The 7,054-nt window shown below is 39.6% G+C and overlaps 1 pseudogene; it reads right to left on the bottom strand.

Moving 5' to 3' along the window:
- Positions 1-474: 474 nt before the first annotated feature.
- LOC111159156 lies at positions 475-2,706 on the bottom strand (annotated as a pseudogene).
- Positions 2,707-7,054: the final 4,348 nt, after the last annotated feature.

Raw genomic sequence — 7,054 nt, 5'->3', positions numbered from 1 at the left:
TAATCTTTTAGATGTCAATTAAATTTAAAAATTTGGTTCAGTTATGACTTATAGATTGGCACTAATTTCCTTTAACATGAGAAAAAGGTAAGTGCTCTTCTACTAGAAGTAGAGATCATTTGACTAGAAAAATTAAGTGTAAGAATGGATTCAGGTATTAAAAGTCAAAAAAATTATGAGGTTAAGGACTATATGAATGACCACAGATAACAAGCAAGTAGTTATTGGAGGTGAGAGTAGGAAAGTCCAAAGTTAAGACACCCAGGTCACTTAATTCAAGTAACCATCTATCAAGCCCTGATTTGAAGGCAAGATCTAGTTTAATTGGGCATACTATTATCCTATATTTAACTAGGCATAAATAGATGAATTTCAGTCTGCATCTCTAGACACAAATGAATAGAGACCTACTCTGAGTCTGCATCTCTAGGTACAAATGAAGACCACTTACGTAGAAAGAAATGAGGAAAAATTTTATGATCTTTGTCCACTCATGAGTTCACATTTGCCTTGACTAATTCCTGTGCACATAGGAGTTTTTCTCAAGGCAGCTTTCATGTCCTTATTCTGGAGACTGAGGATCAGTGAGTTTATAGGTGGGGTCACCGATGAGTACAACAAGGTTAAAATCTTCTGTATCTGACTTGGATTTCCAGAGGTTGGGCTAATGTACATCACCATGATGGATCCATAGAAGAGAGACACCACAGCCAGGTGGGAACCACAGAGGGAGAAGGCCTTACATTGGCCGGCTGCTGAAGGGACATGCAACACTGCTCTGAGAACCAGGGTCTAAGACCCAAGGATGAAGAAAAAAGTGATGAAGATAATAAGAGAGCTCAATATAGAACAGGAAAGCTCAATTCCAGGGGCAGGGATGCAGGACAGGGCCAGAAGAGGCCCAGGGTCACATACAAAGTGGTCAATGGTGTTGGGGCCACAAAAAGGGAGTTGTGTGATAAAATAGTTAGGGATCGGATAGCAGAGGAAAGCTGTGACCCAGCGCAGGGCCACCAGGTTCATGCAGAGATGGTTGTTCATAATGACAGGATAATGGAGAGGCTGGCAGATGGCCAGGTAACGATCAAAAGCCATAAGGGGCAGTAAGAAGGTCTCAGTGGTGCCCATGGAGAAGAAGAAGTAGAACTGGAAAAAAACAAGCTACGAAAGAGATGGTTTTGGTCTCAGATAGAAAGTTCTTTAACGTATTGGGAATAGTTGTGTTGATGTAACAGATCTCCAGGAATGAAAAGTTGGCCAGCAAAACGTACATGGGAGTGTGAAGCCTGTGATCCAGCTTCACTGCACAGACAATGGCCCCATTCCCCATCAGTGTCAGGATGTAGGACACCAAGAACAGCATGAAGAGGATGACCTGAACCTCCGGGGAGCATGGAAAACTCAGGAGTAGGAATTCAGTCACTGTGCTGACTCCTGACCTATTCATGGCTTCCTAAGGGGTGGAGAAGAAAAGTGACAATGACAAAGATGGTCTTATTCTTTCATTGTCAAGATTATTTCCTTTGTGGAGATTCCTAGCTCCCTCAGATTATATTATTCCATTAGATAATAAGATAACTATACTGCTGAAGACTATGAACTCTGGAGAGTTCTTGGTATGATCAGACTTTGAATCTTTATATTCTCTCATTTCTCTTTCAGAATTTCCTCATGTTCTGCGACAAGCAGCTTGGAGAAGGTAAATGACAGTACTCACAGACGTAACTAGGTATAAAATTCAAGTATTTCTATCTATAGATTAAGAGATATAGACCCTTGTTATTGGATACAGAATTTCAGTTACTTAAATCTTTGGAATTAGAGACACAAATGTTAGGCATCAGAAGAGGGAGAAAGGTAACACACAAATCTTTATGCATTTCACGGTTATTCTGGATCAGTGTTGGTGTCTTAAGGTCATCTGACAACTGGACAAAAGGCATCACACGTACCATCTATTCTTCAGTGTTCATTGTGGTTTGTTTGAAAATTTGAACTCCCAGACACCTACATAAAATGGCTTTCATATCAGTTCCATCTTCTCCCTGCTGAATTAAAATTCTTCTGTAAAACCTTGGTCTAGGTTAAATCTCTACTTATAGGTAGAAAACCTGAGCAATGTATCTGGTCTATTGTTTAAGGATTTTGAGGGTTTTGCCTGAAGTGTCACTAAGTGTCCTAGAAGGCCTCTGTTCTTCTGGTTATGGATAGATGCAGAGGCTCATAAACATCAGATACGCCTAAGCAGAGGTCTCTGGGAACCAAAAACAGTGCTGAGAGCCATAAACTGTCCCTCTGGACAAAGAGTCCCCTTCCACTTCTTCACCCCCTCTGTCACTCCCATCCTACTCTAGATGTGGAAGATTAGTGTTGTTGTGGGAAGTTGAAGGAGAATCTTTGTGAAAACTTGCTTGTCTGAGACTTAGATATTGTGTGAGTTCCATGGTGAGAAAAGCAAAACAAAGCCTATGAAATTGCCTACAATTCTGTTGTTAGTAGTTTGGTCTTATTAATTTATTTTAGGATCCCTTCCATTAATGAGGGGCAGTCATCATTTGGGCCTGAATGACCCAAGTGATGTGATTGAGTGATGATATTTATTCATAAAATATAATGCAGAATAGAGATACAGATGCCTTTAATAAAAATATTCTGGCTAAGAATGTTTATGTATGAGTTATAAAATGCATTACTTTCCAGGTTGTGTAATGCCCATAGCTTTGAGGATGATCTTGATGATTGCAATTAGTGACACAAGGCATTGGAGTCATTCAGAATTTTTCACATCACACTTCACTGTGACTAGATCATGATTGGCAAAACCAAACTGTGAGTTAATTTCTCTGTAACAGGAATTCAGAGAAATGCAGAAGCCAAAGAAACCAGGGGGAAAGAAGTGTAAAAGGAGGAAGTATTTGTTGGTCATTGTGTATGAGGGTTACAAGGCTTTGTAAGCCATGTGGGAGTGAACCCACCACCCTGGAGTGTTCAGTCATGTTCTTCCTCCTCGAGATACCTGATCATCGCTCTGTGTCAGAGTCAAACACGGCTAAAGTCAGAGAGAGCTGAAGTTTTTTCTGCCCTGCTCTGCACAGCCACTTTGTCAGTCCTTTCCAGATGTCAGTTCACTCACATGCTATTTCCCCCACAAACCTGGTTCTGACTGGATGCACTTTGGGTTGATAAGGACGGATTTTCACACTTCCTCATTCTCACCTCTCTCACTTCCCTGATTTCCAACCCTTTCAGTTATAAAGATGAACCCTTACATTCTTCATGTAGCGGGAGGTGCTCCTGTTTCCACAACCACATAAAAGAAGGCAGAGCTAAAATGCACATCTAAGAACTGTCCTATACTTGTATGTCTTCTGAACCTACCTCCTTACAGATCTGGCAGGTGTGACTTGAATCTTCTGTTTTCACTACAGCAGAAGGAGGCATGATGGAGGGCATGGCATCCTTGGTAGAGAGCAGCCCAGAGAGGGTGCTTGCTTTGCTGGACACACGATACTAATTTAGAGCAAAATTGGCATATTTGTTGCACAAAAAGAGAATTATCTATGTTTCTGTGAAATCTGTGTCTGATTCCTCCTAGGGGATATAGTCTCCTGTGAATTCCAAAAGTGAGAATTTATAAGAGAGGACTGTTAGTTATATCCCTAAGATATATTCCCTCAGGAGCCCCTCGATTGGCCTTTGGGACTCCAGTTTCCCCATGATGATCAGATACTCTCATGCTATTCTTAGAGCACACACTTACTTACTTTGTTGTATAAACAGATTATTCCTATGATGGTGCAATCTCTATAGCATCACCAGCTTAGCTGAAGTGCAAGATTTTTATCTTCTTATTATTTTTTATTCAGTTTTATTTGAATATTTGAGTCATTTTTTGAGTTTTGAAGTCTTATCTGTCAATATCAGAGTTATGACATCAAAGTCCTCATTCTCGGGGCACCTGGGTGGCTCAGTGGGTTAAAGCCTCTGCCTTCGGCTTGGGTCATGATCCCAGTGTCCTGGGATCGAGCCTCGCGTCGGGCTTTCTGCTCCGCAGGGAGCCTGCTTCCTCCTCTCTCTCTGCCTGCCTCTCTTACTGCTTGTGATCTCTGTCTGTCAAATAAACAAATAAAATCTTAAAAAAAAAAAAAAAGTTCTCATTCTCATTCCTGTTGTCTCACTCCATGGCTTGAAGAGTGTTATTCCCTTTCTCGGGTAACAGGCTCTCCAAATCAGGTCTGTGTTTCTAGTATGACACTGATAAGTAAATTCCATTTCATGTTGGACAGGTCCCAGGAGCAGAGACAACAGGGTATGTGATGAAATGCCAAAGTTCTAGAGATACCTCCCATTCTAGTCCTTGAAAGTATTTCAAACTATTTTTATTAGATGTCTGCAGAAGCAGATACGAATGCTGAAATTTTCTGGCTTCTTTTAAACAAGACATTAAAAGAAGTGTCTGAAGCTTTGGGTCCCCTTTGTTCTCTTTCTTTCTTTCTTAGGTGTTGTTGACATACTACATTATTTTAGCTTCAGGTGTAGAATACAATGATTTGATACTTATATATTTTGCAAAATGATCACTACAATAAGTCTAATTAACATCTATCACCATACATAATTACAAAATATTTTCCTTGTGGTAAGAACATTTTTTTAAATATTTTATTTAGTTGACAGAGAGAGACACAGCAAGAAAGGGAACACAAACAGGGAGAGTGGGAGAAGGAGAAGCAGGCTTCCCACAGAGCAGGGAGCCTGATGTGGGGCTCGATGTAGGGCTCGACCTGAGAACCCTGGGATCATGACCTGAACCAAAGGCAGATGCTTAACAACTGGGCCACCCAGGTGCCCCTTGTGGTAAGAACTTTTAAGATCTACTCTCTTACCTAGCAGTTTCCAAATATGCAATACAGTATTATTAACAATAGTCACCATGCTGTACATTACATCCCCAGGACTTATTATATAACTCAACATTTGAACCTTTTGTTCCCCTTCACCTATTTCACCAACCCCCATCCCTCACCTCTGGCAACCATCAGTATTTTTTCTGTATCTATGATCTTGGTTTCAGGATTTTTTTTTTGTTTTGATTTGATTTGGGGTCTCACATATAAGTGAGGTTATAGGATATTTATCTTTCAGTCTGATTTGTTTTGCTTAGCATAATGCCCTCAAGGTTCATCCATGTTGTTGCAAATGACAAGATTTCCATCTTGTTATTGCTGAATAATATTCCACTACTACATACACACCACATTTTCTTTATCCTTTCAGACACTGATGGACATTTAGGTTGTTTCCACTTCCTGGCCCTTGTAAATTATGATGCACTTACATAGGGGTGCAGATATCTCTTATAGATACTGATTTCATTTCCATTAGATATGTACCCAGAAGTGGAATTGCTGGATTATATGGTAGTTCTCTTATTAATTTTTTTGTTTGAGGAAACTCCATACAGTTGTCCATGGTGGCTATACTAATTTACATTCCCACAACAGTGTACAAAGTTTCTCTTTCTTCACATTCTCACCAGCATTTGTTATTTCTTGTCTTTTTGATAGCCATTCTAACAAGTATGAGACTATTCATCACTGTGGTTTTGATTTGCATTTTCTTCATGAGAAATAGACTTGTTAAATACACCCTCATTAAAAAATGCTCCCCCATTTTATTTTAATGAATAATGATATAGTAGTAATAAGGAAGGTAAATAATAAATAAAATCTTATTTATTGGGGACTAAATGGTCCTAATTACTATTGAAAGAGAATGCTAAATTCATTAATATGAGTACTATATAAAAAGAGCATTGGATCATATCTCAGATTGACCTCTCTTTGTATTATAGCTCTGTCATATACTCAACTATATGATCCTTTGTATATTATTTAACCTCATTAAGCCCCAGATATTTAACTATAAATATACTAGTTCTATCCTGATACAGTTGTGAAAACTAAAAATGTATACAAAGGGGTGCCTGGGTGGCTGAGTTGTTAAGCATCTGCCTTTGGCTGGGGTCCTGATCCCAGAGTCCTGGGATGGAGCCCTGCATCAGGCTCCCTGCTCAGGCTCCCTGCTCGGCGGGAAGCCTGCTTCTCCCTCTCCCACTCCCATTCCCCCTGCTTGCGTTCCCTCTCTCACTGTGTCTCCCTCTGTCAAATAAAAAAATAAACTCTTTTTTAAAAAGTATGTAAAAATACTTACTATGTGTAAATATTCAGCAGATGATAGTCTCCCCCTTTTCCTTTCTTTTGCATTAAACTTCATCCAAAATGTTCTCTGGAAGAAATATTTCTGTTATTCTGTTTTGTAATTTCTTACATATATGAAAGAAAAAATTCATGCATATATATGTATATTTATACTCTGCCTTTTCTGCTAAACAAACAAAATATGTAAACAAAAGCTTTAAATCTAAATGAGTATAGCTAGGAGATATAATTGTATCAGAAAACCTACGTTTAAGAAAGCTTACACAAGGGCGCCTGGGTGGCTCAGTGGGTTAAAGCCTCTGCCTTCAGCTCAGGTCATGATCTTAGGGTCCTGGGATTGAGCCCCACATCGGGCTCTCTGCTCAGCAGGGAGCCTGCTTCCCCCCCCCCCACCTGCCTCTCTACCCATTTGTAATATCTCTCTCTGCTAAATAAATAAATAAAATCTTTAAAAAAAAAAGGAAGAAAGCTTACACAAGAAAGAAAGCTATGATAGCTAACATCATAGTTAATCATTAGAAACTTAGTTTTCTACTAAGATCAGATACAAAGCAAAGACATCCCCTCTCACCACTTCTTTTCAACGTTGTACTGGAAGTCCTTGTCAATGCAATAAGACAAGAAAAGAAAATGTATACAGATTGGGAAGGAAGACATAAAACTATTGTTTTTCACAAATGACATGATTATCTATGTAGAAAATCTGAAAGAACTGTTAGAGTAGGCAGTTAGCTAGGTTCTAGCAGGATACCTAGAGGCCAGACACAAGGAAGTTATGGCTAGCTCTCAGGAGAGCCAGGGACCTGTTCTGGCAGCACCCCACAAAAAGCCAG

This window comes from Enhydra lutris, unplaced genomic scaffold, assembly GCF_002288905.1.
Source record: "Enhydra lutris kenyoni isolate GAN:26980312 unplaced genomic scaffold, ASM228890v2 scaffoldscaffold4, whole genome shotgun sequence".
NCBI classification, from domain to species: domain Eukaryota; kingdom Metazoa; phylum Chordata; class Mammalia; order Carnivora; family Mustelidae; genus Enhydra; species Enhydra lutris.
The sequence above is the reverse complement of the archived record's forward strand: the minus strand, read 5'-3'. Positions and strand labels throughout refer to the sequence as shown.